This window comes from Antechinus flavipes, chromosome 4 (genome assembly GCF_016432865.1).
Source record: "Antechinus flavipes isolate AdamAnt ecotype Samford, QLD, Australia chromosome 4, AdamAnt_v2, whole genome shotgun sequence".
Taxonomy (NCBI): Eukaryota; Metazoa; Chordata; class Mammalia; order Dasyuromorphia; family Dasyuridae; genus Antechinus; species Antechinus flavipes.
In genome coordinates this window covers 370714279-370732860 of record NC_067401.1, presented here as the reverse complement: position 1 = coordinate 370732860, position 18582 = coordinate 370714279, and the positions used below count along the sequence as shown (strand labels likewise).

General features: G+C 33.2%; 1 protein-coding gene across 1 annotated transcript in view; it reads right to left on the bottom strand.

Annotated features, from left to right (window-relative positions):
• The window catches only part of USH2A (usherin), a 998601-nt gene that overhangs the window by 64127 nt on the left and 915892 nt on the right, over positions 1 to 18582 (bottom strand). The gene's annotated exons all lie outside the window — the stretch shown is intronic.

Sequence of the window (18582 nt, the reverse complement as noted above, 5' to 3'; positions counted from 1 at the left end):
GTTTAATGAAGTAAATTTTCAAAGGCTCCCAATTCCTATTAAGTTTGCCATTGCAATGAGGCAGCTAGGTGACACAGTGCAGAGAGCACCAGCCCTGAAGTCAGGAGGACCTGCCTTCAAATCTGCCCTCAGACACTTAACACTTCCTGGCTATGTGACCCTGGGCAAGTCACTTAATACCAATTGCCTCAACAAAAAACAAAACAAAACAAAATTGTACCTTGTACTAGAAAAGATCACTCTCTCTTGTGACTCCTATAGCTATTTTGCACCCTCATGCCAACAACTATGGAACACAAGGGAATATCAGGTCACAGATTTTAATGAGAAATTAGATTGAATCAGTCAAATTAAGTCTTTTAACAGAATAAAAGATTATGTTTAGAATCAGGTGCCAATCACATCTACCTGAAGAGGGGAGTGAGATAAGGGCCACTGGTTTCCCTGTCACTTTTTCCCTTAGCTCTCCAGACATCTGAGAGATCTCTCACATTAAAAACAAACAAACAAACAAACAAACAAAACAAAAAAAACCCTATACTTCCTACCTCTCTTTTACCTTTAACTTTTAGTGATCTTAAAAGAGTTTTATTTTATTTCATTTTAACAATCCCAACCCTTTTGAGGAATAATCTGCACTTGTTCCTGCCATCAGCTGCTATAGTCATGATACTACTGCTCCATGTATCCTGTGAAGAACCCATTACTTTTTTCTTCTCCCCTCAATTCTGTTTTTTCTCTTCAACAAATCTGAAAAACTCTCACTTTAAGACTTTGAAAAACCCCACCCTCTAATCTTGACCTTGGATTCTGCTCTTTCCAAATTTACATCCCTTTGGATCTAACTTTCTAAATGAACCTCACATTGTCAGTTACACAAAGAAACAAAACAAAAATAAAACAAACAAAAACAAAAACAAAAACCCCCCACTGATCCAGTCCCCAAGTTCACATTTTAAGGAGCAAGAAAACATTCTGATCCTTAAGGGGAACAAAGCAAGTAGAAAAGAGGCCCATTGCCTCCCACCTTATTCCATCAGGTATGCTCATGAACTTCTTCCTCTTTTTCCCCACTACCAAACTATCACCCACAAGAGCAACCCTTGTGGAAATACGACTTTGCAATTTCTTCTTCAGATACTACTAACCTGACTTCTCATTAGCCAAGCCACTGAAAACCTGGAAGAAAAAGTTTTTCCCATCAAAGTCCTTAGCACTTTCAAATGGATCAATATCAGAAAGAGATACAATTTTATTTTCATCATTTGAAATGATATGCAAGAAGATGCAGTGCAATCCACTTTCTCTCTGGATCCTAAGGACCTTTTTGTCTTTCATTCAGACTTACCACTTAAATCTCTAATATGTGTCTTCCCCTTTTACCATATGAGCTCTTTGAGATTTTCCTGTTTATAATCTCACTTCTTAGCACATTTCTTTACAAGTAGTAATCACTTAAGAAATGCTTTTTAATTCATTCTTTCATTAATTAATATATTGGGAAGAAGAGACTATGGATTTCCCTCCATCAAGTTGAGTATATTTCTCCCTCTTATAATGCTTGCACCTCATGCCTTTAAACTCGTGCCTTGTTTAAAGGTCACAGAAATCAATTGGTTGCTTTTCAGCAGCTCCACAATAATTGGCTGGTTGGAACTCAGAAAGAATCTTACCAAAGGTGGCATTCTTCTCTGTGGTCTATAGGAGAGAGTCGGCAGATTAGCTTGGCCCTTTTGCCTTTTTCCTTTTCCTGTTCAGAAGATAAATCAACCCTGACCACTAGATGGGAGGTTAGGGGTACACAAACATTATCTATGAACTTGTGCCATATGTTTTTATAGGAAAACAAGATAATTTATGATATTTAAACAGAAGAATCAAGTAATTGGCAGGTCTATCACAAGTGGATCAGTTTTCACTTATGTCTGTACATGCATGTTATATATCCACATTTGTATACACACACATATTATATATATATATATTATATATATATATATATATATATATATATATATATTTACACACATAGATGAATAGCTCCAGATAGATTACTTAAGGGTGAGTTATAACTAAGTTATTGATGCAAACAATTATGACATATGAGGTTAGTTTGGGATTATTGGAGTTTTAAGTGTGCTGTCTAGGGGTCATCACTTGGCTCTCATTTCTTTTACAGGATCAGGTAATAGTGTGAGGATGAATGGGTTTTGTCACAAGTTATCAAAATGAACAGGCTTCTTCCAACTTTGAAGGGCATACTTCCTCCTGTAGTGACTAGTAGCTCCATACCCCACCTCACAGTCTCAGCCACTTTGCCTCTTATTGCTGTAATACCCCGCTCCTGAGTCATATCTTGCCCCTCAGCTGCCATGGGAATGAGGAATGTCATCCTTGGAGAAGCTACTTCTCTTCAATACAACTACACCCTCATTTTGCCACAGGCACAGTTACTGCTAGTTACAGCTTTAAATAGGAGCAACATCTGGCTAAAAATATGTGTCTATATTTTACCTTAAGGTGATTCTCCTTAGCTTAGAGATATATGGTATAACAATTTGTCCAAATGATTTATAATAAAAGGTACATCAAAGCAAAACGTACCATTTTTTCCCCACCAGATTGATTTAGGCAAAACTACAGAATATCATTTCTACATACTTAGTTAGGGGTTTGAATTATTGTGTTCATGTTTCTTATTTAGCTATTAAACACAGGTAGAGAAAAATACAATTTTCTTTATGTAGCAAAAAATTTGTGAAGCCAATTTCCCTGTTTCAATAAGTCTGATTAAACTGTTAAATGCCAACCCCTGGAATTCTTTAATATTTAAACATTTGCTAAGCAACCAGACTCTGCAACAAATTTTACAGAAATATTAATTTCTCTTTTTTTAAATATTAAAAGTTAGATGATAAATATTTAAATAGTTATTTCTCCACAACACTGGATTGGTCTTTTAGATAAATACAGCACAGAGATGGAATGACCATAATGAATATTAAATGTGAAGATGCCACAAGTCCCGATTACAAACATACTTTTCTGATAAACGATTCGTTTTCTGTGAAACAGGGCAAACATGGGCAAGATTAATAATGCAAAAAAGTATAATTCTTTGTTAGGACTATTCAGTAATTGATGCCAAAAAAGCATAAGCTCTGACACAAATAGTAATCACCTCTAACAGATTATATGTAAAAAAGGGTTGGCTGCTAGGGGACATTTAGAGATATTTTTTGTCATAAGAAACACGAAAAGCATGTGGGCTATAAAGAAAAAACATATGTATATTGTCAATAGCAGCACCTGCTCAATTACAGTTTATTTCAGGGCTGAGAATTTCATTCAGCCCCTAGATGGCAATACTATCAAACATTTTTGGTAACATGAGTACTTAATGATTAACAGCCTGCATTCACTCATCCAACATACTCAAGGCAACCATTAAAAAAATAACAAAACTGATTTCATTATAGATTCTTTTAATAAACATTTATGGCTTAGATCCTTGAAAGTAGAAGCTTTCCAGTGGCCCTGGCCCCAGCCTTACATACCACCCACTGCAAAATTATGAACTGCAAGTTACGCTACAGGACTCAAGTTTTAAGTTCATGTCTGGCACTGAGTTTTGGCACTGAGATTATGTTGGCATTAAATACCATTGAAATCAAGTCTTCTGTTGATTTTGGTCTCTATTTTTCATTTTTTAGGGCTACAATGATTTAAAAATAAAACTTCTCAAAATTCAAAATGTGTATTAAGAAAACACAGTTCCTGAAATAAAAATGTTTATTTCTTGAAAGTTACAGGAAAAAAATTCTTTGGATGAAGGATCACCCCATCCACACATACATCTTAAGTTCTGTGGGGGTTTATTTTAGACAACTGCATTCAGGTTAGTAGAAACTTTGTAAAACAAAAACATATATTTCTAGAGTATGGACCATTTTAGAGGTAAGAAAGCATTCATTCTAAATGGAACTCTAACATATCCCAACATAAAAGAAGGGGAAGTTTTATTTAGGATTCTTTTAAATTGGTTTTACAAAATGCCAAAAAGGCTAGCTGAAAAGCAGAAAAAAATCAGTTTCACAACTGGTCACTTCATCTATATCACATCAAATAACTGAGTTTGACTGATTGATTCCTTCAACTGATTGATTTTCCTCTTAAAATTGACCCAACATTTAGTCCAAAAGAAGTATCATCATAGCCTTTCTTTTACAGTGATGATCTTTTGCATATCTCATTCCTTCCTTTCTCCCCTGGAAGTGATGATAAAATAAAAGTTAATATTTACCCACTCTAATTTTTTTAAATTATAATTTTCCAGCATCATGATTTTCATACTCCAATATATCCTTCAGCCTCTTTTCTTTCTCTCCAGAGCCATTATTTGTATCTCTCTGGTTTACCTCCCTGTTTTTCTCCTATCCTATCTTTTCCATTGAGTTCTCATGTGCAATATTCTTTATTCCTCAAGTTTTAACCTCAAATCTAATCTAGCATACCCCTATATACTTGTCCTACTTTTCTTTCTTTGCCCAGCCTGTAACTTTATTCCAGATTTTTTTTTGTATGTTTTTGTTATTGTTCTCAGACAAAATACAATTCACGCTTAAGTTGTCACATTTATTTGACAAAAGAAAAAAGATGGTGTTATTTTAATAACCTGGGACCACTTAATTTTCATTCATTGAATCTCTTCATCAAGCTTAATCTTCTTTTCATTTGGTTCTCTTTTGAACTTCTAGGCACAAGAATCACATGAGTTATGGGATCAAATCAACTTATCATTTCATGAAGTAAAATGGCATCAGGATATGGCAAATTGTGTGCCAGGGAAGGACTGTGCTGGTAACTTGGGCTTATCTGCTACCTCCCAGCTCTGCTCTTGGGGATAGCTGTGACTACTTGGAGTCTTAAGCAGTCTGACAATTTTACATCATCAGCTCTGATTGCTTTTGACGACTTGAAGTGCCCCAAAGGTGGCCATGAGGTCAAGAGGTTTTTGTAGGTTGAAAATGATCAAAAATTAGCATTGATCTGTAGGTGTCAATAAAAGTCTACTCAGGCAGACTCCCTGAACAAATGTTTAAACTGCATAAACCCACATACCCTAGTCATCTTTGAATCTATTGATCTGATGATCCAGCAGTTTCTAAAGCTTTTACTCGGAGCTTTGTAGTATACCTGAGGAGAAACCATCTTCCTCAACACTTAGGATCCTAGAACTGATTCTTCCTTTTTTAATGTATTGAACTAATAAGACAGTTCCATCATCTATGCTCACCAGGAGGAGCATTGTTCACACACACACACACACACACACACACACACACACACCCCTTTCTATCCCAAATAGGTTTGTGTACACATGTGCAAACATACATGTACACACATGTACAAATATATAAGTATATGCATACACATTCATATAAAAATACATATGTGAGTATAAACTTATTTTGGGTGTGGGGTATATGTGTGTGTGTGTCTGTGAATTTTCATATTGGAAAAACCAACCATTTTAAACTGACTAGTCTTTATAATGCATAGTAAAATATTTCTTCTGTCTGGATTTCACTTACAATCCTTCCTTCCCCCAGGATCCTCATTGTATGAGTGAGTTTCAGCTTATAAATCCTGAATGCCTGACTGGACTGCCTTTGACTGCTCATTTTCAGTGAGTGCCAAAGACTCAGGGTGTAACTCACATGGAATGTCTCTTTTTTTGCCCAGAGGGAGCTGGGAGGAATCAAGGGTTAAATACAACCAACTCATTCGTCCCTCAGTTAGACTGATAAGGAAGCTTTTTCCTTGTTTTATATGGAATGATGTTTCCCCTTGACACAATGAGACACTGGGGAACTTGCTGTGGACAAAAGCCTAGATTTTGACTTTAGAATAGAAAATTAAACCATGTGAAACTAGAGTAGAGTTCATTTATAAGAGTCTCAAATCTCATGAATCGAACAGACTGCATTCAGCCACCTGCCTTGGTTTTTGGATAGCGATAGAAATTCTAATGATCTTAAAATGTTGGCAAATGAATACTCTCATAGACATCAAGGCAGTGGACCAACATTTTGAGATATTACAATGATGTTATTTTTCCTCCCAAACTCATAAAGTTAGTTTTAAAATTTTAGTCTAGTTCTCTTTTATCTTTAAAACAGTCAACTCTTTATTACTCTTGAGAAAATAATCCACATTTGATGATTTTCCATTGAGATCCTGAGGCATATCCCTAACTTAGTGACATATTCTATTTTCCCATTGGGTGAAGTTTTAACATACCTTCTGAGTTTTCACTGGTGCAGCCTATACTTCCTTTATGCTTTTGCCTGACAAACTTATAATCATACTCATCCCCGTGTCTCCCTCCTACCTATATCCCTAAGCTGGCAGAACAAAGTCTCACTGTGGCAAACATACTCAAAGTTACTACATAAACATAGATTCCCAAATATGTAACCAGAAGCTAGGAGAAAATAGAGGAAAATATTCCTTATGCTCACTGCTAGAGGTCTAATGAATACTACACATGAGCTAAGTGTAGGCTAGGCTAACATTCAAAAATAGTAAAATTGCCAGTGTAGGGAGAGAGAGTCAAAATAGTTATGGAGACAGTGAATTCATATCATATACTGAATACCAGTTGTATATAATAAGTTGTACTGGAAACTCTGGAAAGAAACGAAAGAAGGTGGTATCTAATACCACACTAAAAGTAAAAAGATTAGCATTCTAGACCCAATTCTATTTTTTATTTTTTAGGTATGTGTGACCTTGATCACATCATATCACTTTTGGGTCTTAATTTTCTTATCTGTAGAATTAGGGTGTTACTTCAACTGTTCATTTATGTATTAGCAAGAATTAGTAAGCATTTTTTACGCTCCAGGCACTACACTGGGAATAAGGGGGAGGAGGGATTGCCTGGCTTCAGGGAGCTTACATTCTATTTAGAGGGGAAATTTCATACAAAATTAAGTAAATACAAATATATATAATAAATCAATAGGAATGTTGAGGGACCAGACTTGTAGTTTTATTAGCATTGAGAACTCTTGATGAAGAAACTCTTTACAAATGGAAATTGGCATCTTGTCTTCAATTTCTAGTACTAGAGAAGGGCCTGGGCCACATAGATTAAATGATCTGACCAAAAATCATATAGGTAGTAAGCCTTTAAGGCTGCATTTAAACCCAGGATTTCCTAAATCCAAGGTAGTTTCTTCTCCTTTGCTACATTGCCTCAATAAAAAAGTTAACACTAGTTTGTTGGGCTTTTTTTGCGGGGGATTGGGGGGCGGGGAGAAGAGTAACAGTGATTTGAGGATTAAGAAAAACCTCATTTATAAGATGGAATGTAAACTAAATTTTAAAGAAATTAAGGATTCTAAGAGGTGGAAGAAACGTATTACAGTCATGAGAGATAGTCAGTGAAAGAGAATAAGAGGCAAGAGAGAATATTACAAATAAAGAATGAGGAAATTTGGCTGGCACATGAATTACATGGAAGGATGTTATATGTGCTAAGTCTGGAAAGAGAGGTTGGAGCCAGATGATATTTCTAAAGGAAATAGAGAGTTGATGGAATTTTTCAAGTAAAAGAATGACAGGGTGAGGCCCATACTTTAGAAATATATTTTAGCATATCTTTTTAAATTAAAAATGTAACTTTCTTGAGAATAGAGATTTTTTTTTTCTTTGTGACTCCAGCAACTAACAGTGCCCAGAAAATAACAGGCAGTTAATAAATGCTTGTTGACTGGGAACTGAATAGAGAGGACTAGAGAAGGGAGAGAGGAGATAAATCAAAAAGGAGGCTATTGAAATAGTTTGTGATTAAAGTAGATGATCTCCAAAATTTCTTTTAGTCTTACAATATTATGCTATGCTATATGGATGATGTAGTTTCTGCCCATAAGAAACTTATACTCTCAAGGAGAAAAATAGGGAAAGGATTCTTAGAGGGAACCCTACTCACATCACATCAAGATTAAACAGAGAACAACACTATATATTTAGAAGGGAATAAAAGTTACAAAACATATTTTTAGAAGAGTGTGTAGATTAACAGTTATAGGGTAAGATTGATGGGAATGGGATAAGGGAGGAGGGAGAGGATAAGAAAGGAATCCTCAGAAGAAGGACCAAGGTAGAAGATGTAAAGCAGAGGAGTCAGGAGTGATAGGACATGAGATACACACAAACATAATAAAGATCAGGAATAGAATGTATTAGGTAAAAAACAAAACAAAACAAAAACGAGTAATAATCATGATTTCTGAAAAGCTAAAATAAATTTAACCAAAAGAGAAAAATAGGGAAACTACACTGTCAGTCACATTAATTAATGCTGTTTTAGACTATTTAAAATAACCAGATGGGATAAGGTTGGAAGATTACTATCGGAATGATGATTTGGCAAATTTAGAAAATTATGGAAAGATTTGGATTTATGAAGGATGATATCTACTTCTAGAGAAACAGAGGACAAGCATAATATGGTCTTATATAGATGTATATGAATTTATATGTGTATATATGTATGATTATATGTATCTATAGATATGTATATATATTTATGTCTCTATGTATATTTATACTATAAATTTATATATCTGTGCTTAATTTTAGCCTTCTTCAAGGAGGTGGGATGGAGGAAAAGAGAAAAAAGAATAAATAAAAAGTACAGAGAAGGGAAGAAAACCTACAAGGAAGCAAAGGTGGACAGCTCTGAATACAATGTGTAATATTTACTACATATGCTTTCTTTAAATGAAATTTATTGCTTTCTATTTTGAATTTTCTCTTATGATCTGCTATCCACATGACAATTGTTTCTATTTTGTAACTAAGTTTTAAATAAATTAATTTTTAAAAATAAAAAGGTCATCTTCAGAACTTCCTTAAAAATAAAAACTTCCTACTCTAGTGGAAAGTTCATGTAACATAGGTTATTTTGACCATTCTTTTCCACTCATGCAGTCACCATCCCAATTCATGTTCTTAACATTGCTTGCTTGTATTATCACAGTATCTCCTCTGTGGTCTCCTTGTTTTGAGCTTCATTCTACTTTAATCCACCTTCATATCAAATTGTCAAAGTAATTTTCCTGAAGTGCAAGTTTGACCGCATCATCCTGTTACCCAACAAAATCCACTGTTCCTTTTGTTGCCCTAAGGGCTAAATATATTCTCTTCTGCCTGTTACATAAACACACACATATACATACACATATACACATATGATTTTCAAAATCTGGCCCATTCCTATTTTTCCAGCACTCCTTTCTTTATCCCCTTTCTAGGGTTCTGTGATCAAACCAAAACTATTTTCTGTTGATGTTCCATCTTACTATTTTCGGTTTATGTTCCATCTTACATCACTGTGCCTTTGCACTGGTTTTTCCCCATGTCTGGAATGAATTCACTCCACTTCTCTCTCTTGGAATTTTTGGTTTTCTACAAGACTCAGATCAAATACTACTGCCATCATGAAGCCTTCTCTTGTTCTTCTAAATTTGAACATATCTCTTAAAATTCCCTTATACTTACGTTTTGTGTATATTCTCTATATGCTTATATATCTATATATTGTCTACTCCAACACAATGTAAGGTACTCAAGGGTAAGAAACTATTAATTTTTTTCCTTTATCACCAATACTGTTATTGATGCTAAGTCATTTTTTTCCCATTCATATGTGACTCTTTTTTTTTTTTTATTCATTTGGGGTTTTCTTGGCAAAGACACTAGTGTGGTTTGCCATTTCTTTCTCTAGTTCATTTTATGGATTAGGAAAATTGAAGCAAATGAATTAAGAGAATTTACTAGGATCCCACAGCTAGTTAAGTGTCTGAAGCTGGATTTGAACTCATGAAAATTTGTTATCCTGACTCCAGACACACTTTATGCATGGTGCCATCTAGCTGCCCCATCTGGAATATATAGTAAGTACTTAATAAATATTGATAATATTGTTGATAATATTGATACGTGTGAATTAAAGATCACTCAAGTCAATTTATTAAATATTTTAATGAATATTTAGTATTCAGTAAATTAATTTTTAAAATTTATTTTCTCTCTACTCGCTATACAGAGAAGTTGAAAACTATAAATCAATTGTTCATTCAGTCCTGAAAAAAGCCATTTCTTAAATGAGCTTGCCATATATAGTGTTAAGGGAAGAAACAGGGTGAATTGTCATGTTTTTGCACAGAAAGGGGTTATTAGTTAAGATCCTATAACCTCTAGAAGATTACAGAGAGGTATAACTTTATAGTTTCTCTCTACCTCATAAACATCCTAAGTAGCATTGCTCTAGTTTACTTAAGTCTGCTATAAAGTCATTAATCCACGATAACTAATCTCTTTAATAATACTAGATGATCCTCCCTGACTTTGTTTCTCCAACCGCCCAGTTCCTTTCATGCTAATCTACCATAACATAATATGATACTTTTTATAAAGCAACTTCATATCAGCAAAAGACTTTCAATTATTACCTGTTACAGAATGTTGTTCTAAGCACTGGAAGAGATACAAAGATTAGATCAGGTATAGTACAGCCTCCCATGGAGTTTACTGTTAACTATGAGTGTATAACACATATACAGAGGTAACTATGCTATTTTAAGAAAATTAGAAAATTATAAAACAATTATAAGAAATCTGAGTGTGAAAAGAGGATATTAGAAAAGACTTCAGGAAGAAGTTAGAACTAGTTAGGTTTAATAATAAAAGCAGGAATTCTATTGGAGAAGAGGATGAGAGCACTCTAGGATTAAGGAAAAGTCTTAACTTTTCTGAAGGAAGGAAAGTGCAAGAAATCTTTGGAAATGAGAAGTAATAAAGAATAGTTAAGATAGCTTGAATTTCTTTATAGTTTGCAAACTATTTTCCTCAGAGTTGAATTTTAAAATAGGGACAAATAAATGAGTATAGACTACCCACTTTTTCTTCTTTTTTATTCATTATGATCTATAAACTATGCATAAAGTGGTACCACTTTGTGATTTAAATAACTCTATTTTTTTTAATGGCGGGGAAGGATATCTGTGTGAGAAAAACTGAGAAAGCAACCCATAAACTCAGAATTAAGATAGGTGACAGGTTCTGTTTTTCACTATTTGATTTGCATATGAGAGGTAAGAAGATTTCATTCAGTCCAAGGCTTCTTTAATTTTTTTTTCCATTTGTGACACCTTTTTGCCCCAGAAATTTTTTACATGAATACATAGTTATATAAAACAGATATTCAAATCAAATATTTATTGATAATAAATTATAATTTCATGAGCCCATATTCAATTATAAGATCCCAGATGGGTTTATGACCCAGTTTAAGAAACTGAAATTTAGCCAATAAATATTTACTAAGTAGCAAGGTATTTAGTGCTGGGAATACAAAAATGGGGAAAAGACAATTCTTGTTCTCAATGAGTTCACAGTCTAATAGAAAAAATAAATAAAAATGCACAAAAATAATGATTAAGATAAATAGTGGGGAAAATGAAAGAGAAAAGTCAGTAGAATTAAGAAGCATTGGGAAAGTATTCCCATAGAAGATGGATTTTTAAGGATTTAAGGAAGACAGGGAATCCAGGAGTCACAAATGAAGGAGAGAGAGCATTCCAGGCTTGAAGGATAGCTTCAAAGATCAAAAATGATAAATACAATATCTTATTACTGGAACACCACGGAGGCCAGTGTCACTAGATCAAAGAGTTTATGGAAGAGAGTAATGCATAAAATAGAAAGAAAAGGTAGGTAAGAAGCTAGTTTATGAATGTCTTTGAATGACAAATATAGTTTTGTATTTGATTCTGGAGATCACAGAAAACCATTGGAGCTAATTGAGTGGGGAGAAGAATGACATTGCTTTAGGACTTTTAAGTTGATAACTAGGAAATTCTGACAAATGCTTGTTAACATGTATATATATGTATCTATGTATACATATACATAGATACATAGATACATATATATTGCCTAGTTATATTTTGGCTGGGTAGAAATGTTAGTTTTATTCATTCATTTTTTATTTACCTACTTTATTTATCTTCATTATCATCATAAAATAGTAGTTAGTCATTTGACATAAGAGATACTGCTTTAAAATAGCACAAGTTGGTTCAGAGCTGGATATTAAAAAAAAAAATACTCAGTGCTGGAATCATGCAGGACCTCCAGCCATATCTAGGAACTGCCATCAGAATCTCTACTGAAACTTTCAGCATGGAAAAGATAAGTGGAGAAAAAAAGTATTTCTACCTTCTGTTAGAAAGAGGTGGATTTGGAGAAAATTAGACAGATCTGAACTTAGGGCAGAGAGAAGACCTCTCAATATAGTCCAGGATTGGATTTTAGAGCTTGCACTAATATCTCCTTGCTATGAACCTCAGGAATCTCCTCAGGGAGATTACATGAAAAGCTTTAAAGAGTTCAAGATTATAATTATTCTATTTTATTGAAAGACCTTAATCTTGATTTGGATGGCTAGGAAAGAAGTGGATCTATACAGCAGGAGAATGTAACAATCCAGAAAAGGGAAGCCATACCTATAAGTGAACTGTTGTGAAGACAACCTTTTGTCTTTGGAGGTAATAAATAAAGTCTGCATTTCTGTTTTGAATTGCCCTGGACCATGGATGCCCATGGGATTTATGTGATTTTGTAAATTTGTGTTTTCTTTTTCTCACAGGTATTTTCAGTCAATCAATAAATATTTTAAAATACCTTTTATATATCAGGTAATATGCTAAGTGTTGAGTGTTCAGCAAAAGTTAAAAAAAAATCGTTCCTGTCACCAAGGAGTATACAATTTAATATGTGCATTGGTGGACATTATATATCTCAGATTTATTAGTGGAATGTTACACTTTTAATTATTGTTGTTACATTTCAAAATGTTTCTAATTAAGAGATAATGTTGTTATGTTGGTTGACTGTTAAAAGGGAAACACCAGTGATAGAACTTTAATTATTCCATCATAGTCTCTGTACAGCATTTAAAACTCTTCGCAATCTGACTACAACCTTTCTTTCCAAACCATTGCATATTTCTCCTTCTCATGTATTTTACAATCTAGCCAAAGTTGCTTGATGCTGCTATTCCATTTCCTTTTTCTTAGGCTGTTCTTAGTAATGTTTCTTCCTCAGCTCTGCCTATTCTGGTCTCTAGCTTTCTTCAGAGTTCAGATCAAATGCATGCTAAGCCTTTCCTGATCTTACTACCTACTTCTTGCTGACTCCTCCCACTCAATTACCTTATATATTTTTCATGTATACAAAGATATGTGTTTGTATGTGTGTGTGTGTGTGTGTGTGTGTGTGTATGAAAGCCTTTAGATACTATACAACTCTAACTGTTGCACCCTTTAAACTATTTTCTTGAAGAAAACTTTCAGTTTAATAGGGGAATGTTACTATTCCATGCTAAAGTAATAAATTTGTTTTTCATAATGGAAGTTAATGGGAAACCTGGATTTACTTTACAGAACATTACTTCCAACTGTGCTGAAACAAGCTAATCTATAAGATAAGAGCATCCTATTTGTTGTTAAAATATTTTTATTATGATAATACAAATATAAGAAAAGGGAAGGCCTTTAAAAAAGCTGTCATTTTTATTAAAGCAAGAGAATTTTTTAAAAAATCAAATTTTCACCTATGATTCAATATTAATGTTATCTCTTGACTTAACTGTATGGTATACTCTTCTCAATAGCAGAGACTAACATTTTCAATTCTTGAGTACCACAGTCAGTTTGATGCAAGTGTACGTAAGAATAAGATAAATAGATGGAATAGCCATCATGTTGATCATGTTGATAAGGAGAACAGAAGAGTGAAATGTGCTCCTTCATGTTCTTGTCATACAAGAAAGCTAAATAAACTAGACAACATTTGAATTGTCAATATCCTATCTCCTGGAAATATTTCAATGCAGATGGCACTGATAAATAAAGCAGGGAAACTACAAGTGAGCTTGAAAGAGATTGAAGATATGAATTCTCATTTTGTGCTAGTACTAAATCACAACAAAGTTGGAAAGTGGTCTTGACATTGAGGAGGCAGGGATTCAGATTGCTTCTTGTTAAAATTACTGTCAGGTCTAAGTCAAATAGCAAATTATTTCAGACCATTGTAAGACAATTGTAAGAAATAACTTCATCTGTAAGCTTAGGTTAGATGAAATAGAAACTGAAACCAAAGAGTTAATAAAATCTAAAGAAGAAAAATAGTAGAAAAACCTGGAGTTATTAAAATTTTTTGTTTTGTCCCAAATATTATTTTTTTCAAAATGGATAACAAAATAATTGATGCTATAACTGATTTTTAAAAAGGAGATGGCCATACTTAGATGGGAATTTTGAAAATTTAATTTAATAATATGACTTGAATTAGCAGACTAATGATGTCAAAAAAGTTAACTTTAAAAAGCTAATATTTGCTACAGCCATTATAAACAACTGACCTCTCCCACAAAATTGACATAAAGTGTAAAAAAAAAATTAGGACTTACATACAACAGTGTATGTGGCAGCAGTTGTCATGGTAAGTGAGAGAATTAAGGGGTTGATATAGCAACAGGTGGGAGGAATTGGGCAAACCACATTTACTCCTTCTTGGAACTTATTTCTGGAGCTAGCTCAGTTCATTTTTATTCAGTTATAGGTATAGAACAATTTTTATCTTGTGAGAAATTTTTATTCAATTGTGGAAATTGTGAGAAAACTTTGTCGCATTATTTGAAATTAGCTGTGCATTGTTGGGGAGCTGGACTATTTCTCTACCTGTTTCTTAGAAACCTTTAACTAAAAATCTAAGTTATTTTGGCCAGAAACCCAGTCAGATCCAGATTGATTCATTTTTTTTCTTTCAATTAAATATATCAAGAAAATCATAAGCCTTGTCTGATAATTGGCTCAATAATTGTCAATCAAATCAGTTATTATTTCATTTCTTTGTTTAAATATAGACATTTGAGAGGAATGAGATGCCTCTTTTTCTGTATTCAGGGAATTTTACCGTTCACTCTCCCCTTCCCAACTTGGAAAGTCCCTAATCTTTTCTCTAATTAGAAATCGGATCACATTTTTTTTTATCTTGATTGTTTTCTTTTAATTAGTTGATCTTCATTGATTGTTCTTGTTTGATCGTTTCAGTTATATCTGACACTTTGTGACTCAATTTGGGGTTTTCTTGGCAAAGATAATGGAGTAGTTTGCTATTTCCTCCTCTAGTTCATTGTACAGATGAGGAACTCTGAGGTAAACAAGTTTAAGTAACTTGCTCAGGGATTATATAGTTAATACATATTTAAGGTCAGATTTGAACTCAGAAATATGAGTCTTCCTAATTTCAGGTTTTGTACTCTATTCACTGCCGCACTTAGCTGCTTTTTTGCTTGTTTTTACCATATAAAAATCTATCTCTCCTTTTATTCAGTATCCAGTGCCAAAGTTGAGCAAGGCAATTGGTTCTGATTTGCTGGGCCATTAGCATGCATTGCTTAATAAATCTACATGCTCAAAAGCTTGAAACTTTGTTTCTTCAGTCATTTCATCATTCACATGTCACATAAGAATCAGAAGAGGAAAGATGAAGCTGTCAGTGAATACTCTTAAGAACTAGCATCCATCACTACCATGGCAGAAGTAATGATATAGCTAGTGATAGCCTGTGAAAAGGTACTGAATTTTTTTTTTTCAAAATCTAGATGAAATGTGTATTAGGGAGCTCAAATGCTATGTTACCCAATTAAAGCAAAAAAAAAAAAAAAGAAACATGTTGAATGAAATCTGGTAAACAAAAGCATATAAATTGAAGATTCCTGATTAGCAATTGAAAGCAATGATAACAAGATTAAAATACAAAAGAAAAATAAGAAAAAGAACAAAATAGACAATTCAACATTAATAAAGACACTATTGTCAAGGCTTGAGGACCAAAGCAATTAGAAAAATATTTGTTTTATAATCAATGGTCTCTAAACTCTTTTGATTATGCATATCCATTAGTAAGAGGTTTTTGATTACAAACTTCAAGTATGTATCTGCTTTGTAGTTTCCCTGGCTAAAAAAGTAGACCACAAAAATACATAGTTTAAATGGGAAGGAGTATATCATTGGCTTGCTTACTAAATAATAATACTAATTTTTAAAATTCAATCATCAATTTTGAAAAGATATTCCTTAAAATTTGGCTAATAAAATTTTAGTTTCTCTAGTGTCAATTTTTTTTTTTTTACAAACTCACAAAAATGTCGTATTTTCATGTCATCATATAAAAATCAACTGCAACCCTCCTTTTGGAAGATTTTTAAATGGGTTAGAAAGTTTTGGTTACCTGATTTCAAAGTTTGCTGATATTAGATTTTAAAAACTAGACAACACTTCATTTTTCTGGAACAAAATCACAGTGTTGTAAATATTTCCTAATACTTATTTTAAAATGTTCTCTATATAGCATGAGTTTCTTTTTAAAAAGAGTACTTTTATGTTGATTATGTTAATACTGATACTAATTATATTAATACTGTGACTAAAACGATCATAATTCTTTGCTCTAGAGATCCATTTCTAGGACTATAGTCCAAGGAGGTCAAAGACAGAAAGAAAAATTTAATATATTTTAAAATACTAGTTATTCTTATACTATCTTCTTCCCATTTAACTGTAGCCTTTTTAAGGTCAGGGACTTTTTTTTTTTTTTTTTTTTGGCCTTTATTTGTATCTTTAGTGCTTAGCACAAGGGCTAACACGTGATATGCACTAAAAAATGCTTATTGACATTGATTTTATCTTCAAAAGATTACATATGATAATTGTTTTTACATAGACATGTGCTCAATTTTTTTTTCTGATAAAATGCTTAAAAGATTTGATAAACTTAAAAATCCAAATTACAGAACTTTTTCCACATTTGCTAGTAATAGATATTAAAAAAATAACATATCAATGGTTTGCTTTAACTTAAACATATTTAAAATTATTGCTGTCTTTTGTTTTTACATCACCTTCATTTCTTATTACCTCCTACCCAGAGAACCATTTTTTTTTAACAATAAATATATGAAAAACAAAGAGGGGAAATTCAGTAAAACTAAACAATGGATCAATCTGCTAATAGATTCCATGTTTTATTATCTATAGTCATGCATTTCTGGAAATAATAGGTTATTTTCAGATCTCTCCTTCTGGACTAACCTTGGTCATAATAATTACACAGCATTCACTTTCACTTTGCTGTTTTATTTCCATCTCTGCTATTATAGACATTGCATGTATATTTTTTCTTGGTTCTGCTATTTTTCTTTGTTTACAAGATTTTGCATGAAATTGCAAAGGGAATTTTTCATATTCCCTGGATTCTTTATATTCACTATTTCTTAGAGTGTAATAATATTCTATCACTTTCAAGCATTGCATAATACTTTTAGCTATTCCCTAGTCAAGAGGATGTACTTTTAAAAAATAAATTATAACTCTATAATTTGAATTTATAATTAAATTGTTTATAATTATATATAAACACAATTCTATATTTATAATTCTATAAAATATATTTAGCAAATATTGGGCAAATAAGAGATAATCTCAAAGGGAAGCTACTAACACTATGGGAAACCTCATATCTAAATTGCATCTTGGAGGAAACCAAAGAGACAAAAGGTAGAGAAGAGGCAGAGCATTCCAAGCTCTGGGAACATCAAGTCATAATGGAGAATTAGAGTGTCATGTGGAAAGAACAATAAATAGGAAAATGCTATTACCAAGATTGCTTCTTTTAAAAAATACCTTTAACAGCTGTGTAGAGTGTGATTTAGAAAGGGAAGAGACTGACTACCCAGGAAGCTATTGAGATAGTTTTAGGTAAGAAATAGTAATGTTCTAAACTATGGTGGTGGTTGTCTGAAGAGAGAGAAGGAGATGAATGCAAGAGATTTTGTGAAGGTAGAAACAATATTTGGCAAGTGATTAGATATAAAGAGTAAAGAGTTAAAGGCTTCAAATCTGGATATTTATATGGAGGATGTTACTGCAGATAGAAATAGGAAAGTTCTGAAAATGATAGAATTTGGGAGGAAAGATGATGTGCGATTTAGATAATAACTGACATAGTTGCTTATCTTGTGCAGTTCACTGTCTCAACAAAAGTGTGTGTGTGTGTGTGTGTGTGTGTGTGTGTGTGTGTGTGTGTGTTGATTCTTACTGACCATTTCCTTAAAATGCAGAGATATATGAGTATGCTAGGCATTATGAGGTGGTTTAAAGAGGCTCTCAAGTGTGGGCATGCTGGGGCCAGGAAAGAGATCTTCTCAGGGGGCTTCTTAGAAGCTACTGTGGGTATATAGGTAACAATTAAGTTATAACCACTCTCAAGGGGTGCTTGGTGCAAAAGAGGAAAGAGTGAGAACTTGCTACAATATTGGGCAAAGTTATTATAGAACAATGTTTGGCTGCATAAATGAAGGGGATGGTAAGGTTATTTTGGAGACAACCCATGTAAGAATGGTTTTTGCAGAGAGGATTAATTAAACATACAAACCTCTGG